The following is an 18,425-nucleotide window of genomic DNA, read 5'->3' on the forward strand; positions in this document are numbered from 1 at the left end:
ATTTTGCATAATCTTCCACAAAGTTAATTTGGGACTAAAAATTTATAAAATCCTCATATACAGTACAGTATGTTCAATAGATAGACGTTTGTGTCACATTGTGATTTTTTTGGTAAGTCAACTCTAAGGCCCCGTTCACATGTAGCGACTTATCGCACGATTTTGCCGCGCGATATCGCGAGAAGTCGGAGGCTAATGATAGTCAATAGAGCTGTCTTAGCTCCATGTCGCGCGTCGCTCGTCGCGGTCGCAAGTCGCTTCTACCGGACCCTTTTCGGCGGATTTTGCTTTTTTTCTATGGAGCCCGACGAAGAAGGTCACTCTACCGTCGCTGGATCGTCGCTGGAACGTCGCCCCGAAAGTCGCGCTATCCCGGCCGCTGCAAAGGTATGTCGCTACATGTGAATGGGGCCTTAGGGGTCTTTTCATAAATCTGGCATTTGCCCAGCATATGGTTGGGCAGAAGATTTATGAGCAACACCTTAGTTTTACCTTGTTTTTAGTTAAATACTGTATCTAACAAAAAAAAAAATTCTGATAAAATGGGGATAGGCAAAACCATTCAGGAGATTTCTCCTAATTTTGTGCAGTGGAGACATAGAAGGCAATAAACTCCTCACAGAGGTTCTAAGTCTTTCCCACTCTGTTTAAAACTAAAAAACCTTTGTTTATTTACATTATTTAATGAATACTCTGAATAAAGGATTAGTTGCTAAGTTTTACTGCACATAATAATGTTTGCTTCTTAACCCTGTAATTAACCATAAGATGTTTTTTTTTAAAGTTCTTCATTGTTTTAATCGTTCTCCTATAAATAAGTTTATAAAACATTTTCCACTAAATTCACGTTCTTTCTGTAGTTTTAATTTAATTCTTTTAGGTATCAAGGGAGGAAAAATTAATTTGGAAGACATGCTACCAATAGCTTCAGGTTGGTTAGAAACAGACTGGAAGTTTCTATTTGTCTTCTTTATCAATGCATGCAAGACAATTACCCCTCCAGCTAAGTAAAAGATTATCACAAAGGATGTACAATGTATATAATTCACCTGAGCATGTCCCTGACATATCCATCTCAATTTGCTAATGGCACTATTTTTCAGTGGCATGTTATGAATTTGGATTTGGCAGTAGATTTTTCTATTAAAAAAATTGTAGTGTTTATTATTAAATATTTTATCTTGTACTAAGCTGACACGAAATTAGTAAACATGCACAGTGTGTTCTCTTAGATTAAAATAATATACAACCAACTATAACAAGCCTATGCTTATTATTTTTGTGTAGATACAGACCTTTGTAAATTAAATTGAACTGACTTTTATGTGCAGCCAGAGGGTGACTCATGGATGACATTCATGGGTGACTATGCAGGGCTTTACCAATAGAGATGTGTGCAAGAATAGTAAGATTATTCTCTGAATACCTATGCACATAGCTCCCAACTGCCCCTCAGTTAGATGGACTGCCTCCTTTTGAGCATATCCCTATGTCCCTCTTTCCTCGTCTGTTGTCCCTCCTTTGGTATAGACTGTTAGAAAAATGTACCCCTATTAGTGTAGCTGGTATTGGAGTATAAAAGTATACTTTATAATTGAAGTATAATTTACATAACCATGCAAGACTTAGTATGTAGACTAAAAATGACTAAAGACTAAGACTTAATGTGGTAGACTAAAAATGCTATGGGGAGAGGTTCAATGAGGCCCTGTTCACATTTGTGCACATCTGCAGCGCATGTGACCAAGCGTCAGGTTTTTGCACATTTGCTGCACGTCAGCCCTATAATTACAATGGCCTGCCGCACGCACAACAAATGCAGCAAAGAAGCTCATGCAGCATTTTGATCTACAAGCTTCTTTATGAGCACATGAGTTACTTTCATACTGTTATGCCTTATAAGATTGATATTTTTCTTTATTGGACTATTTCCAATTTATATTAATAGCTGTGGATTTGTATTGCACACCCTACTTACCACTATATTTGCTTCTTACTGTTCTGTTTTCGTGAAAGCAATAAAGCTTTCGTGAAAGAAATAGAGGGGACCCCTGCCCGGGTCATCAACATTTGCAGAAGTAAAGTGTTGGAGGTAATTAATGGTTTACAGATCATGGATTGAAGACATCTAAAAAGAAAATTAGGAGTGATCACAGGTAAGAGTGGAATGGGTTCAGGGCAGCGTAAAAAATGGATTATTAGCCAGATAAATAATAGTTAATGGGAAGGAGGGGTGAGGGAAGTAATGGGGGAGGGGGCAGCATGAGTTGCGGATGGAGATTAGGGTCACATGGTATTGGATAAGAAGGGGAGGCGACAGAGGTGACCAACCTGGGTATAGTGACGCATGTAAATAAACATTCCAAGAGCTCAGGGCCACTGGGGCCTTCCATAATAGTGGTTAGTGCAATAAGGAACAGACCTAGCATATGAGTTACTGTATAATGAAAAACTGTGGCAGGGCTTGAAGTTGCCAGACCAGGCAGGAACAGTACAAGACTATTCTTCAAGATGTAATATACTGTATAGTACATTTGATGACCTTGTACAATATGAAGTGTGTTAATATAGTCCGGAGTTGAAGGAACATCATAAAGAAAAACCCTCAGCCAATTGTGAATGAATGGTGTAAAATATAGAGATGCCAAAGGACAATAAAACAAATCCAGACTACTTAACATAACAGCAAACTTGGAACAGTTTATGCACTTGTAGGACCTTGGGGGGGGGGTAGGGAGGGGTTGGAAAAGGTAATAGGAGGAAAAGGGTAGGAAGAGGATAGGTTAGGGAAAGGTGGGGGGAAAAAAATATACTACGTCTAGGTGTACGTAGTACATTGCAAGCAGTATAATGAAAAGTATGAGATATCGATACTTATTAGTGAAGGAGTGTGATGCCATTTGCCATCTGAGTTGCCTGGAGTCCTTTATCTCAGCAGGAGTGGAACATAGAATTGAAGTTGTAGCTTGCAGGCTGAAGGTATAATCACCAAAGGGGAATGTAAAGGGGATCCCAGGTGTAAGGCATACTCAAATCTGTTGAACAAAACTTAGGGGTAAGAGTAGACAATGCATAAGTTAAAACATTAGCCAGATAAAGACGTGGGGGTCAGGAAAGAAAATGGAGCCAAAGTAAGGACTATGGGTCAGGGGCAGGGATTTCAGTTAAGGGATACAAGAAAAAAGGGGGGCAGTAATAAGGAGGGCAACAGGTATATTAGGCCTAATTCTTTTTTTTCATATAACAGATCAGCTGAGAGATTTCAGAAGCTGTTGCAATTTCTTTGCGCACCATGGATCTAAATTTGTGCAGTAGTGGTTACTTAATGGGATCTGCAAGGACATTTAATCCAAAAGGGTATTGGCAGAGACTGCTATCTAACGAAGCAAAGTCTCTGAGGAGAGCTCCTGGGCAAGGCACCTTAAAGATAAGGGACTCATCCCCACATCGGGTCTCCAGAAGGATTCTGCCAGGGGGAGGTAGAGACTTTTCAGAATCTGGATGCCCCCTTTAAATTAAGTGAATACAAAGTAAAATGAATGAATAAGGGGTAGATAGTTACTTTTTACACAGAAAGTAGATTGTAAATTAAAACAGACATCATATTTTATTATTATTTTATATATAGTTTGTCATGGTACGTCCTATCAACCAATTATGTTTGTGGCTGGCATGTTGAGAAATTGTCATTTAGTGGCAATAGTAATACCGCCACTAAATAAATTCCTTAATGCTGCAGTAGCTGCCAGAGGATCGCCCAGGCAAATTCTAGCCATTTAGCGCATCTGTTCGGGGGAACTACAAACCGTAAGAGTTCAGAAGAATGCAAACCTCATCCCACCTTGGGATGAGTGAATCTATTGAAGGACAACTATTTTAGGTAAATATAAAAAATTATTTATTAACATGAAGCAAAATAAAAACAGGCATCACATCGCCAAATAAAAGATGAAAATAATAGCATGTCAAGAAAGAAACAATCACCATTCGGGCATGTAAACAAAGAAATTATAGATCCGGGTAGATTGGGCCTGTAGGCCAGCCCGGGTTGGCCATGTCCTGCGAGGACCTAGCATCCAAATACTGCTGGGGAGACATATGTGGCCTAGGTTGTGGTGGCAGGGGGTGGTGCGGCTATGGGTGGTGCGGCAGTGGATGGGGCGGCACGTGTCATGGTGCCATGTGGTGGGGTTGCACCTGGTGGAGTGGTACCTGGTGGGGAGTCACCTGGTGAGGTGCCAGGAACTCATCATTATACCCCACCACATGGGTATGTGGCCTTATCTGGCTATCCAGGTCCTTATGCAGCAGCTCCAACACCAGAGCCTCCACATACTTCCTCTGCTGGGCATTTTACTCGCAGCTAGGTTCTTGAACAGGGCGCACTCATTGGGCTGGTGTTGGAGTGCTGCTAATGCCTGGGTCAGGAACTGATGTATGGCAAGGTCGGTGGCGTCCCGTCCTCAATGCACCTGTTGAAGGTCCAGTTTCAGCACTCGCTGTCCAAGTCGCCACTTTCCTGTGCATGAAAAGAAAAAGAGCAACGTAAATTAACTATCGGTGATCTGTGTTATGATTTCTAACATACTGTCCTTTTCAGTTTCCCACTGATTCAGAAGACTGGCAAATTATCGGAAAACAGTTTCACAATATCTGGAACTTCCCTAACTTTGGAGGAGCTATAAGTTGGAAATACCCCCTGCAAACTCGGGCTCATACTATTAAAATTACAAAGGTTACTTCAGTATCATTTTGCTAGCAGTTAATGCCAAATATTACACAGTTCTATTTCACATATGTTGATATTGACCATAACGGTCGACACTCAGATGGAGGTGTCATGGAGCGGACAGAGTCCTATGCACGCATTCTGAATGAGTCATTAAACCTCCCATCAAATGAAGAAACCGTTATTGGTCTCAACTTTGTTTTCGTGACTGATGATGCATTCACCCTTGGGGAACATATCCTCAAACCATTCCCACAAAGAAGTCTGTCTCCTGAGCAAAGAATCTTAAATTTTCGCCTATCTCATGCCAGGCGGGTTGTGGAGAATGCATTTGGGATAATGGCAAACCGTTTCCGAATCTTCCACACTGCAATGAACCTTTCCATTGAAAAAATTGACATAATTGTGTACTGCTGTTGTACCTTACATAATTACTTAAGACAGCAAACCACGTCATACATGCTATCCAACCTTCTGGGCAACGAGGATCTTGTAAGATGTAAAATGCAGCCAGGAGAATGGACAAAAGCGTGACAAAACAGGCAAAACTACATGAATTACTTAATGGGGCGTGGTGCTGCTGAATTGCAAAGCAGAATATAGTGTGCCTTGTCATGTTGGAGAACTGTAACCACAATATTAACTTCACAGAAACCCATATAACATGTAGACATATCCCTTTATATGTAGCTGTATGTATGCATACACGCATTTGCACCTAATAACACATCTGTCCTTCACGAGCATGTCTTTGCAACCTGACCTATGTATATTTGGCTTGTGTACTTGAGCACAAACACCTCACCTGAGTACTGGGTGGTATGTCTTGGGAGCAGTCCTCACTGTGGGATGAGGATGGACCAGGGGACTGACAGGGTTCCTGCTGTAGTGTATTCAGGGACTGGCGGGATTCCTCCTCGTCGTTCAAAAAACGGAGGCTATCAAAATACCACAGCTGTGGTACATATACGTCCTACGATGCAGCTCCTGACTTTGTTCTGCTCCTGTCTTAAGATGGTGCAGAGGTTGGTAATCTTATGCTTAACATAGTTGATGTCAGCCTTGGCATTGACCGCCTTGACCAACTCAGACAGTTTGGCATAGGCCTGCTGCTTCTTACTCCAGTCAGAATACTTTTTAGTCTTCACCCTCCGCAGACAGGGCAACTGCCTCTGCAGCTCAATGAACTGTGGGAGAAAGTCTGGGTTGGTGAACTTATTGCTCATCCTGCGTGGCTCCTAAATGGCAACCTGACAAAGACAAGAGGTGGTAAAGGTCACATCAATTGAACAGTTTAGCCCTTTCATTTGTCAAATGCATACAATATGTGAACATCCACATAGGAAGAGCAACATCATGGCCAGGAAAGGCTTGCGTCTAGTGTATAGGAACATTAAAACCAAACTTTGATATTTGGTACAGGTGTATTGGCAGGATGACATGTCATGGCCATGTAGAGAGTTGGTGAGTTGGTTCACACATGCAAGATGCCAGCCCTGATCGCAGGGCATACATGAATCAAGCATATGCGTTTTACAAATCTATAAACACGTGTATACATCTTCTGGACACATTCCATTGCATATCCCCGTGCCAATGGCTCTGGTTTTGGCAGTCTCTTGAATTGACCTTTAACATTACTTAAGACTCCAAATGCCACCCCCCTTAAGCCTGCCAAGACCAAGTATTTGAACACAAGGCAAACCTGTTTTTGGTGGTCGTGGGAAATCAAGGAGGAGGAGAGCTGTTTGGGGTTTACTGGACATCCGACACTGGTGTCGGACCTATTATTAGGGCTGGGTGAGGTGCATTTTCAAAGCCGCATGCATAATCCAGAACTCAGGATATACATGGGCAAAGGCTGCAAATTGAGTTATGTCCATGAGTACACATATACATCATCACAGCATCTTTCCATTATAACACTACAACATGAACATGTACAAAGGTGTGGGGGGCCCATAACAGATGATATGAGTTTGACATGTACAGCATGCCCCTTCGTACATTCAGACCAAATTTTACGTACCTGGTGATGGGCATTGGATTGCAGTATATGTGCCTGTAAGTACCCACAGACTGATCTCTGGACGGCGTTGTTTGGACTGCGTGTGTCCCAGCTTGACCACGTCCTTTTATAAAGGTCCCAGCGCCACATGGATTAGAATGAAAAGATGGAGAAGGCAACCACATCTGAGCAACAGCCATCCAAGCACAGAGGAAGATCTGGAAAGAAAACCAGAGCCACTGCCATGTCACTGGAGAAGATGGCAGAGATGGTTAGGGTTATGGAGAAGGAGGATTATGATTGCATCCTGGCATAGTATGAAAACTGCAATGTAAGGAAGGGCAGGATCCTGGAGAAGATGCTTGGGATCTTGGAGGAGGCGTTCAGAGTGCAGAGGTTAAGAAAGAGATTGAAATTGCGGGAGGAGAACCAGTTGAACAGAATTCACAGGATCCTAGCTAAAAGTAAGTTGGTGGCTCAGATGTTGCACATATGTGGGCCGTTTTATGGAAATGTCGACAGTCACCAGGGCACTCTTCATCCTGTCCGGGCTGTGATTTGTAGTCTCTCTACAGCTTGCAGTCAGTGGTGGAGCGCCAGGGCCTGGCTGCAGCTGTGACCCTGGTAGACCTGCTACTGACTCCATGTTGTAGAAAGACTACAAATCTCAGCAATACATTATACAGCAATGCAGAATGCTGCAAACTATAGAGGACTACAAATCCCAGCAATACATTATAAAGCAATTCAGAATGGCACCTGCTATAGAGGACTACAAATCCCAGCAATATATCGTTAAGCACTGCAGAATAATACCATCAGCTAGAGAGGACTACAAATCTCATCAATACTTTATACAGCAATGCAGAATACTATGAAGCTACATACTCTGTGTTGCTCCGGGTTTATTCATGGCCTGATGTCTCCAGGAACTCAGGAGGGCTGTGCAAGCTTTCAGGAGGCTGTTCAGGCTCTAAGGTGGCCAGTGCAGGCTCTCAGGGGGCCAGTGCAGGCTCTTAGAGGGTCACTGGGGCTCTCTGGTGGTCTTTGTGGGCTCCCAAGTGGTCAATGCAGGCTCCGGGTGGTCAGTGCGGGCTCCGGGTGGTCAGTGTGGGATCCGGGTGGTCGATGTGGGTTCTGGCTGGTCAGTGCCGTGGTCTGGGTGGTCAATGTGGTGTTCTGGGTGGTCAGTGTGGTGGTCAGCGCATGCTCTGGGTGGTTAGAGTGGGAGTTGGGAGGTCAGTGCGGGCTCTGGGTGGTCAGTGCTGTGGTCAGTGCCGGCATTGGGTGGTCAAGTCATAGCCAGACCCTTGTACAACATTTTTATGGACAATATAATGACAGGTATGGTCCTGGCTGATTGGAGGAGAGCAAATGTAGTACCAATATTCAAAAAGGGGAAAAGAAGTGCACCGGGTAACGACAGGCCTGTCAGCTTAACATTAATTGTGTGTAAAATATTCAAAGGCATGATACGGGACTACATGCAGGAATTTGCAAATAAAACTGGTATCATAAGTGGTAACCAACATGGTTTCATGAAGGACCATTCTTGCCAGACCAATCTATTAACATTTTATGAGGAAGTAAGCACTAAATTAGACAAAGGAATACTAATAGACGTGCCATATCTGGACTTTGCTAAAGCATCCGACACATTCGAAACATTTAACCCATAAACTAAGGTCTATAGGTCCAGATGAAAATGTATGTACATGGGTGGAAAATTGGCTGCAAGAACGGACCCAGAGGGTAGTGATAAATGGGTCATTCGCTAATTGGCCAAGGGTGGGGAATGTGGTGCCCCAGGGTCAATCATCATAGAGATTGGACTAAATAGCTCAGTTTCAGTTTTGATGATACTTATGATACTGCAGAGCAGTAAATTCCTATGTCCTACTATGCATACTATGTCAGTGCAGTGGTCAGTGCGGGTTCTGGGTGGTAAGTATGGTGGTCAGTGCGGGCATTGCATGGTCAGTGCAGGCTCTAGGGGGTCAGTACAGTCTCCGACCGGGGGGTCAGTGCGGTGGTCAGTGCGGGCTCTGGGGGGACAGTGTGGGCTCTGGGAGGGTCTTTAATTTAAAAAGTAAAGATCTACACAGTGTCTCTGCCATTGGCCATGCATCTTATCCTATTGTATGAGCATGATGTTCATATAGGATGAATGGTAGAGACACTGTGTGGATCTTTACTTTTTAAGTTAAAGAGGACAGCAGCTGGTGCCCAAGCCTTAATAGGGGCCCGACACTGGCAAAGGCTCTCTCTCCACCCCAGCGTCGGGCCCCTATTCAGCCTTGGGCAATGTCTGCTGTCCTCTTTCATTTAAAAAGTAAAGATCCACATAGTGTCTCTGCAAATGGTCCTCCCTCCTCTCCCCCACCCCAGTGTGTGTCTCTGCAAACGCCCCCCTTCCCTGCAGCTGCATTAAAACACTTACCTTTTTACTCCTGCAGCTGTGCTCCGCTCTTTGGGAAAAAAAACCTTCTTGCACGTTCACAGGAACATACCAACTGTACGGGGCACAGTATCAACTTGTCTAAACATATTAATCTATAGTAAAAATTGCTCGGTTGGAGCCCAGGCCCCCCGGCCTCCTGGGCCCCCCACATTAGTACTGCTGCCTCTTGTAAGTGCCAGATTAGAAATTCCTGCTGCATGAAATGACATATTCCTGACACAGATATCCATAATCACACCTAAACTTACATGTATGAATGGGGCCCAATAAACACACACACACACTAAAGCAGAATAATGCCCCCCTTGTTTCACTCCTCAATTCTGTTGGAAATACAACAGCTTATGCTAATGTACTGTATGTCTTTTAACCTCCCTGGCGGTCTGATTATTTATTTATTTATTTATTCCTTTTTTGTTCTATCTTTTTTTTTTTTACTTTTAAAATTCCCGGCGGTTTCGCCCCCCTGCAACGCGGATGCTCGCAAGGGACGGAACCTGGAAGATGGATGCCGGCATCGGCCGGAGGACACAGTGGGGATCGTGGACAAGGTAAGAGATGCTACGCTGTAATCCCGAGTGTGGCTCGGGGGTTACCACTTATGGTACTGAAAATTACCCCCCAGCCACACTCGGGAATACCGCCAAGGAGGTTAAACACTAGATGGCACTCTAGTGCAATTTCAGTCTCTATGATTATGTGAGCAGTCTGGTGTAGGCCTTACTAATCCTCCTTTTCAGCAAGAGCTCAAAACTGTCCCTCCCCTGTCTCCCCTGTCTCACCCGTCCAACACCACGACCAGACCTCACGACAACAACACCAGGGGAGTTAACCACCAATGTGCCCATTCCATCCATCATATGTGAGTGACAAATACCATCTTCATTTTCCACGCTATGTTATTTCCTGTCCACATATTCCATGCCAGGTAGTAGTACTCCTTCCCTTTCTTTTTTTTGCACTGTATGCAGCTTCTGAGAAGATACGCCATTAGCGTAGCGGGGAAGCCGGCTGCGCATTTTGCGTAACTCCTGCTATGCTAATAACATAGTCTGTCAGAAGCTGCATATAGCAGGCGCCGTTTTAAATAGTAACCTGCGCACAATGTATCCCTTCTGCATGGTAGTGGGAAGAATGAGCTCAGGGAGGCACTGAGCTCACATGGACAGCTTGGACAACAAGGGCGATGGTAAATTCTGCCTTCTCCCCCCCTCCCTCATAATCACTACCTGATCTGTGGGTATTACTGAATGTCCCAGTTTAGGGGCACCCAGTAATAGCCAAGTGACAGTTGATCCCGGCGTGCACTGGGATCGGCTGTCACTCAGGGCTTATAATGGCTGTGTATGGTTATCACAGCAATTATAAGCCCTGCACAGCCAGCTACTGCTATTACTGAATGCCTCTAGACAGAGACATTCAGTAATAGCCCTGTAGATGCTGTGATCTCACGATTCCAGCATTTACAGGCTGGCTGAGCAGGACAGGAGTGTGATTGGCGGGCCCAGCCCGCAGCTGGTTATGGCGTAAGGCATATTTTCTCAGCATTGTCCTAAAGTGCAGGTTTTTAAGATTTCTTCCTATGAGCACAAGCATGTCTTTCATTAGCATTAGTGGCTTAGTCAGAATAATAGAAACACTGATGGATCCAAAGGTGCTTATGAAAGGTTAGCTTGCCTTAAACTTCTGCATTTTGGGGGGAATATTTGGGCCAACATGATCACTTATCTTCATAACATTTAGTAGAAATATCCCCCAAAATTCTAAGAAGTATTTTTTTTTTCAATCTCATGTACACAATGTGAGAAATAACGTGTGTGTATATATCATACAGTCATTCCATATACTACAATACATATACATATCACTAATACATATACAGTCACTCCCTGGATTTCATTTAAAAAAATCTGGTCACCTTCTCTTAAAGGAACACCTTAAAGAGAGGGAGTTTGTAGAGGCGTGGTGTGAATTCCATAGAGGGTTCATGGTCCAGTGAATGGCTTTTCCTTTTTCTAGCTGTTGTAAACAGTCTACCAATCTTTTCTTCCAAAGGATAGTGGGGTTCCTCTTCAGTGATTCAAAGGATTTGGCATCTCTGAGAAATGTGTCCACCTAGAAATGGTAATAAGATGTATTCATGACCAGAGTGCATCTCCCCTTGTCTGCTTGCTTGGTTCCCTGGTAATGCTTGGTTCCCTACTAATCAATGTAAGAGCCCTCATCTCTAATGAGGTCAAGTTTGAAGGAGGTTCTTTGACACTGGACATGCACTATTTTTTCAATCACACTGAACCGCATTTGCAGTACCATTAGTTGCGACATGGCTGATGGCACTAAATGAATAGCATGCAATGCACCTCCCGCACTGTAATCACATGGGAGGTGGTGCAATTAATGCATGGAGGTGATGTAAACGGCCCCCTAGACTCAGAAACAAGTCAGATGCACCTGAGTTGCTTTGTAATGTTTCAGTTTGCCTTTGGCCTGCTAAAGGAACTGCTCTAAGATGTCTGCCGCTTTTGTTGTATTCAGTTGTTTCACATTAAAATTCACTGGTATGAGGAAGAAAAGCAGTTCAGAAGCGAAGAATTTACCATCGTCAGTAGATATTAGAATATTCATTGAATTGTGTACAGGTCTGCAGATACAACAGCTTTCGAACTAATATTAATGAATCAATGTCCATTGTGTGTATAATATACAACAACATGTTATTTTTTTGCATACATTTAAGAGCCTTTAAAACTGTCTGAGATAAATATTTAAAAATTATGACCATGAGATCTTTGGCATTTTCCTGACTTACACAAAGGAATATTAGGTAAACAATCAACCTAAGTGAAAGGTTAACTTGATCTTTTTTTGACACTTTCTCTGGGCATCAATTATCTCCCACTCTATGAAATGGCCATTCATTTAAATGTTACAGTTTAATGTAAACACTTCAATTTAACATTACAAGTGGAAGCTAAATGTAAGTGTAAAATGACAACTTTTCACTTTCTGCTCTTTAATTTGACAGTGGATGAGCAAGCTATACCCATCTTTTTCTATAGATTTTATTTTCCTTCAAGGAAGACTTTAAATTAAATAGATGTGAAATATGTTCACCTGCCAGACAGTTTAGAAGAAGTGTCTTCACATGATCACATGCCATTTAATTCATGATTTAACTAACAAAAAAATAAGGAATAAAGATTTTCAGTGCGCTGTGTTTCTAATTTTAATTTTACATTTTTTATGTGACATTTATTACTCCTAGGAAAATGCTATTACAGCCATGGGCTTGTTTTTAGCCTTTGATTGCATCCCCCAAAAGTTATTACATTCACAATAAACAAGCTAAGTTATTTCAGTGTATAACTATTTTCTTTAATTAAAAACAAATTACAATTTACAAATTACAAACAAACAAGCTCACTTTGACTTAGCCCTCTCAACATAAATTCCTACCATTTGCTCCCCAGGCTATGATCTGAGTAATAGCTTACACAGGGCTTGGGCTCCCTGCTTGACAGCATTGATTGTCCCAGCGCTGTCATACAAGGTGAGTCATATGCTCCTCTATAACTATATACGTGGGGAGAGCAAACCATGTGATCTCCCTTGTCCATTCATGGAACGTTTTGTATTCTGAGTAAACAATACAAGATGTTTTGTGAATGGCCGAGGTGCCAAGCAAGCAACCCACTATACTTTTCTGTATTAAGTTTAAGTGTTGAAAGTTCAGCATTTAGATGGTTATTTTACCTAATGCAGCAGCCTGCCACAAATGGGACACCCATCATTAGAAATAATATGTTAGTATATTGCAAATGGGCCTTTTTTTCTGGAGTTCTGCTTTAAAGGGGAAGTAAACTCTGGAAGCTTTGCCAAAAAAGGAAAGCAGACAACAAAGTACTAGTTGCCAATATTGCCTGTGGCCTTCCTACAACTTATTATGCCTTGTTCTGCATTGTCTCTCTGTGTGTAGGTGGACATACTGTATAGGTAGTGGTAGGGCTTTGCTTCCTCATGCCAGAGCCTCCAACATGAAAAACAGTGAGCAGCACAGGAGTAACATCACTCCAAATCTCCTGAGACTACCAGGCAGCTGTAACAAACTTACCTTCTCTTCATTCCAGCACCAGTAGGTGGCGCTGTCTCCCTCTCTGATTCACAGCCAGCGTCATGCAGCTCCGAATTTCTAGCTGGCTTAAGCCGAGGAATTTAATTCTCAGGCGTGCAAGCAATGTGCTCATGCTGGCAACAGCACTCTCTCACCACTTCCATGCTTATACCTTGGGCTTCCCTGCTACTCCTACTTGCTCTCCACGCTGAACTCACCTGAGCTGTTAATGCTATGCATCCTGAATCCTGTGCAACTTCGTTTGGAATCAGACTTTACTAAAGCTGAATCCTGCCTTACCCTGGAATCCTGCAGTTCATCTAGGAGTTTCCTACATGTTGTTTCCAATAGCAACCGCTCCCACTCAGCCTTGAGGATATAATTTACTACTCAGGAATTCCAGTTCCCTTTCTGTGAACTTTGACTAGAGAACGCCTGATGCTGTGTGTTGGACCTGCTTCAATCTCAATCACAAGTATACCTCCTTACTGATTCTGTGTACATGTTCATGAGCTGTGTCTATAAGGACCTACACTTATTTCAAGCCAAGTGACTTTGTGTACTCCCTATCCACACTGATCATGCATACTCAATCATCAACTGTGCCTTTAAGTGACTTGAATCTTTAATTGATTGTATATTCTGATTTATACCAGCACCAGAGACTCAGACATTCTAACTCTGTGCACCTTAGGAACTGTGTGTCTAATTGAGTTAATACATTTCGTGGAAACTTCAGTTGTATACCAAAATTCAGTGAATACCCTGAGTGAACCGCAAGCAGTTATCCACAGCTGAGAGCCAAGTGAGTTATACAGATATATACAGCTATGAGTCTGTAGGCACAGGAATAAATAGACACACTCACATACTAGGAAATGGACTGCTATTTTTTAGATAGAATTCCCACAAAAATTTACATTTTTCAAGATGCAGCTGAAGCACAAATAACACTTCAAGATGTTCCCTATTGCATAAAAAACTTTCACTTTTCTGGTCCACTTTAATATGATTTGCTTCCCTGACTAATGTCCTTGCCCCAGTCTACTCTAAGCCATAGTTGTGTCATATTCCTTTTTCTTTTTAAATAATAGCTGTAACAGTACAATGGTAGATGTTCAAGGTGTGGGATATTTTGTAGCATGCCAACATGATGTTCTGCTACTTCTCCAAAACTTTATCTAGGGCCGTCGCTTCAATTAGATGACCTGAGCTTTTTTCTCAGGCGGTGTTTCCTTGAGTCATGTGGTGGAGGCAGCAGCTAGATTAGTATGTTTTGTAAACTGTGCAGCTGCCGTCCCTGGCCCCCATAAGGCGAGCAGGCCTACCAGTACTTGGTTGCCTTCAGGTCTTAGTACACAATGCTACAACTTCTGGCTTGGTGGCACAAAGGGGTGAGCAAAGGTAATGAAAATAAGAACCTGTCGTTTCCTGGAGTATCAGGCGTAATACAAAGCACTACTGGAAAGTCCACATAAGACAGGTCAGAAGCTGGTGTTGGTCTGGGCATGTATCAGATGATTAACATTATCCAGAGACAATCTGAGGTCAGGGCATGCAGCAGACAAAGCATAATCCAGAGGCAATCCAAGGTCACAGGAGCTAGGATGCTATCAAAAGCACCACAGTACTGAAGCAAATCAAGGGTTAGAAGAGAGCTGAGGGGTGTGTGGCTGCCAGGCGAGGTTGCCCCTGAGCAGTGCTACAGCCAGCCAATTGCTGCCAGAGGCTCAGCAACCACCAATGCTCTCAGTGGCGGACTGGGAAGTAGGAGTGTGAGAGTTTCTCCTGCTCTTAACATTGACGATAAAAAAAAAGCACACATTGTATATATATATATATATAATGTTTAAGCAGATCTTTCTCATACTATATATTGAAATATAAAAAATAAGAGCTGAATGATTTTCTCTCAAAAGATACTGATTTTGTTTCTAAATTTGTATACCCAAATATGTCTTTTCTATCTGCTAAAAATAGGAAAATACCTATTATATTATTAGTTAGAGAATCCTGATCCACATGATAGAACAGAAGGTGTTCAGATTTTCAAAATTAAATACGAGCTCACCCTACTGACCACGCCGACTTATAAACACAGGCACAAATTCAGGCCCAATTTGTAGCCATACCCACAAACTGAGACTGAGACTGTTTCAACCTACATATGAAATTGATGATCATTAGCACCTACTTGGTATAATTGGTAAAGCATACACCTGATTCTAATCCTACAAAATCCCTGACTTTGTGCAAGTGTAAAAATTGATGCTGGTTTGAAGCCAAATGCCAGCAAGCCACGCCCCCCCCTCTTCTTTTCATTTTAACACCTTCGTGACAGGAGACCTACACTGTACATCCCGCCACAAAGTGCCCAAATGATTGGCCATGTACACTGGACGTGACCAGTTATCTGCGGCTCTGTAATGCTGGTAGCCGCTGATTCTCGGCGGTTACCATTCATTAATGAATGGCTCAGTATTGAGGCATTCATTAATGAAATAGTTAAGCTTATGTAAAAGCTTCGTTCTTTTATTAATGAAAGAATGAAGCCGTTACATACAAATAACGGACCGCTATGATCGCTAAATAGCGATCCGGTATTTGACAGCTGAGATAGCAGGGAGGTAGCAGATTGAATCACCTCTCTGCTATTTGTCTTGACAGCTGAGATGTTTTCAAAGTTGTGTGATACATTTCAGGCACAATGTTACAATGTATCTCTGTGTCTCTGTGCCTGAAATGTATCACTCCTGATCGTCTGGGCACGAGTTTGGAGCAGCCTAATAATAACCCAAAATTTAAAAAGTTAATTAAATGATCATGCAGTCATAGTGACTGCTTGATATAATTGTCAAAAAATATAAATAAAGTGTAAAAAAAATGTAGAAAATAAAAATTATATATAAATATATTTTTTATACTATAATTATTATTAAAAAAATATTTCTAAAAAAATAATAATCAAAACTTGTGAAAAAAGTTGCTTTGGGTACCGTTCATGCAATGGTGTGGATACCCACGATCCGGTTAGCCCCCCGCCCAAATTGCTCCCTGATACTTTTGGCGCGTTGATCAGTGTGGTTTCCATACAGCTTTCAATAGAACATTGTGCTTTTCAGCGCGGTTTTGGGTGTTTTTAATTGCGTTTCAGCGCTGAAACGCAAATAAAAACTCCCAAAACCGTCCTTTTGAAGGACGCGCTGATCCGCAACCGCCCTAGTGTTAAAAGGGCCTAAGAGCTATTGAGAGCTACTGAGGGCTTTTAAAGTTGGCAGAGATGTGTCAGTGACATGCGATAGTATTTAAAGCAGAGGCCCTACTGGCCTAACTTGTCTGTTAAATAGAATGTGTTTAAAACAGTGTCAGCACTTTTATACATAAGCACATTTTAAGTATTCCTTGAGCAATGCAATGAAACCGTTTTCAAATGCATGAGGAAAGACATTAAAAACAGGGGATGGACTTTCTAAAAAAGGGTGTCATCACCTACAGTCCTGTGAAAAAGAAAGTACACCCTCTTTAAATTCTAAATATCAGGAAATAATTAAAATCAACTGATCCTTAGCAGGTTTTAAAATTAGGTGAATAAAATCTGAGATGAACAACAACACATGACATTACAACATGTTAATATTTATTTTACAAACATAAAGCCAAAATGGAGAAATCATGTTTGAAAAGCTAAGTGCACCTTATAACTCAATAGCTTGTAGAACCACCTTTAGCAGCAACAACCATAATAGTAATAATAATTGTTTTCTGTATGGCTTAATCAGTCTCTCACATCGTTGTAGAGGACTTTTGGCCCACTCTTCTTTACAACGTTGTTTCAGTTCATTAAGGTTTGCAGGCTTTTGTTTATGCACAGCTCTCTTAAGGTCCTGCCACAGCATTTCGATTAGGTTGAGGCCAGGATTTCAAAGACTCTATATACATATTTTCCAGTTTCTTTTAGATTTAGTGATTCTAGACGTGTGGTTCAAACTAGAAGTTATTAAAACATGAAGTATTTTGAGAAATATAAATGAGCTGCGCTAAAGTGCTATAAAGATTCAAAAGAAGAACCATTACGTTCCATCCACTAAAACAAAAAGTGCAACAGTGATCAAGTGTGGACTTAATTATATATCATCCATATAGCTAGTAAATTTATGTCATAGGTGTGCAAACATTGTACGGGTATTCCTAAATATACCAGGGCTGGTAATGATTAACATTTTCCTGTTCGATTAATCGAAAAAAAAATGTAATCGATTAATTTCGATTAATTATAACGCACATACAGATCCAACTACATTGGCCTACAGTATGAGGGGAATTTATCAAAACTGAAGCAACGGTATCTAGAGCAGTTGCCTATGACAAGCAATCAGCTTCTCTCTTCAGTTTGTTCAGTTAAGGTTTAAAAATAAAAGGTGGATGCTGATTGGTTGCCATAGGTAACTGCTCCAGATTCTGTCTGCTCCAGTTTTGATAAATTCCCCTCTATGTATGTTATGACTTTCAGGGCTAGTTCACACCAGTTCCAGTGCGTCCCGGCCCGATTCATGCTGGAACGCACTGGATTGCATCCCGGCCACCTCACTGCATTCTGGGGCGGGAAGGGGCGTGTTGTTGCATTAAAGTCAATGGCCAACGCAGGTACGCCCCCCGGCCGCAGTGTGATCTCCGGAACACATGGCAAATCAATGTCAGTGTTCTGGTCTCTCTGGGCCCCCCCAAACTGGCGGAACACCAGGGCCCGGTCGCAAATATATACCAATACATATATATAAATCATTCACTCCAAAGTGCATGAATCCAGTGTGCAGATGGATAAAAATAGTTCATAAGAATTTTTTTTATAAAACATAAAAAAGTCCACCATAAAATGTAATAATGATGCTTGTGTGGTAAGTGCTCAAAACGATGATAAAAGAACCTCTCCCAAGAGAAGAAACCTTTTGCAGTGCTGCTCACCTTGATGAAAGGCCTACAACTAGGTCTTAATGGCACTGTCCCTCCTATTAATATGGGCGGGGGAAAACCACATAGGCTTTATAAATCTTTCACGTCCCTCTCCTCTTTGTGTCTACACATTTCAGGGAGATAGATCCACCAGACCGCCAATCCC

The sequence above is a fragment of the Nanorana parkeri genome, unplaced genomic scaffold, assembly GCF_000935625.1.
Source record: "Nanorana parkeri isolate BGI_ZX_2015 unplaced genomic scaffold, ASM93562v1 scaffold677, whole genome shotgun sequence".
Lineage (NCBI taxonomy): Eukaryota > Metazoa > Chordata > Amphibia > Anura > Dicroglossidae > Nanorana > Nanorana parkeri.